The sequence below is a fragment of the Echinops telfairi genome, unplaced genomic scaffold (assembly GCF_000313985.2).
Source record: "Echinops telfairi isolate 266 unplaced genomic scaffold, ASM31398v2 ScPeMD7_3533;HRSCAF=4204_0, whole genome shotgun sequence".
Lineage (NCBI taxonomy): Eukaryota > Metazoa > Chordata > Mammalia > Afrosoricida > Tenrecidae > Echinops > Echinops telfairi.
This window is the reverse complement of record NW_022107431.1, coordinates 43,472,654-43,474,597: the sequence shown is the minus strand read 5'-3', so window position 1 is coordinate 43,474,597 and position 1,944 is coordinate 43,472,654.

Here is a 1,944-nt window from a genome sequence, read left to right as displayed (position 1 = left end):
AACGCAAAAATCATCAGTCTTCTGGAGGAACAATCCCAGCAGGGCACCTTCTTGCCTGTATCATTTGAAAGCCAGACAGTTTGACAGAGCAGATGGCTATACGCGAGAGGGCAGGAGCTAGAGTTCTATCTGGCAAATAAGGCCTGTCATCCTAGCACACGTGTTAAAGGTGTTTACTACAAAGATAAAAATAATAATAACATGCTTTAAATATTGTTAGAAATTTTATATAACTAGATCAGGTATATCTATCTGCTGCTCATGCTTTTAATGAGAGGATTAAAAAGTCCTTTATTTAGTATTGAAATGGCAGTGTAATTTGAGGACATCCCACCCATAGCTATTATGTCTTTTCCAACTCATTGTGATCTTATCAGATAGAGCAGAATGGCTCCTCGGGGTTTCTGAGACCACAGGTCATTATGGGAGCAGACACCTCCTCTTTTTCCCACAGATGACTGCACAGATGGAAGACAAGAGCACATGAAGGATGTACTGGTGATGCTCAACAATATAATCTTCAAGATGAATTACAACTGAATGTAAAGAAAACAAAAATCTTTACAACTGGAACCACAGACAGCGTCATGAAAATGGAGAAAAGATTGAACTTGTCAAGGATTCTACTTTACTTCTATCCACAATAAATGCTCATAGAAGTAGCAGTCAAAAAATCAAACAAGTTACTGCATTGGAAAAATGTGCTGCAACAGACCTTTGTAAAGTGTCACTTAAAAATAAATAGAGTGTCACTTTGAGGACTAACGTGCACCTTACCCAAGCCAGGTTATTTTTAAAAGACTCATAGGTATGTGAAAATAGGGCAATAATCAAGGAAGACAAAGAAAAATTAATACAGTTGACTTATGGTGGTAGTGAAGGATATTTGAAGTATCATGAACTACCAGAAGGACAAACAAATCTGTCAAGAAAGAAGTGCAGCCAGAATATTTCTTGGAAACAAAGATGGTGAGAACTTAATCTCAAGTAATCTGGAGCTGTGATCAAGAGAGATCAGTACAGAGTTAAAAAAAACATTATGCCTGGTAAGGCAAAGGCTACCTAGACAGAGGCAGACCCTAACAGAGACTGACCACCACCGTAGATTAAGCGCAACAATTGCGAGGATGGCACAAGACCAGGCCGTGGTTCCTTTTGTGTACTATGAGTCAGAGCTAATAACACATGTTTTCACCCGGTAGTTACCTTTGCTGCTGTAATGCTAACAACCGACCATTCTGTTGGGTACTTGATTCTTGTTGGGTGCCATCCCATCGACTGTGACCCATTGCGACCCGATGCACAACAGAAAAAATACCGCCCTGTCCTAAGCCATCTTCACGATGGTTCCTAAGCCTGAAACCATTGTTGCACTGTGCCAGTCTATCTCCTTAGGGCCGTCCTCTTTTTCACTGCCCCTCCAAGCAAGATGTCCTTCACCCGAGACGGGTCTCTCCTAATAACATGTAAAAAGTATGAATTCTTGCCATTCCTGCCCCTAAGAGCGCTCTGGCCAGACCTCTTCCAAGACAGGTTGTTTCATACTTTTAACAGTTAATGATATTTTTTAATACTTTCAATATTCTTCTTCAGCACAAAAATTCAAATGCATCATTGCTTCTTCAGTGTTACTTATTCCATGTCCAACTTTCACAAGCATATGAGGCAACAGAAAATACCTTGCCTTGGGTCCAGCACAACTTAGTCCTCAAAGTAACCTGCCTGCTTTGCAATACTCTAAGGAAGTCTTGTGCAGCAGATTTACCTAATGCAACATGTCTTTGGATCTCTTGACTTCTGCTTCCATGAGCATTAATTGTGGATCCAAGCAAGACAAAATCCTGGAAAACTTCAAACTTTTCTCTGTTTATCACGATGTTACCTATGAGTTCCGTTGTGAAGATTTTGGTGTTCTTTACATTAAATTGTCATCCTTGAAGACTG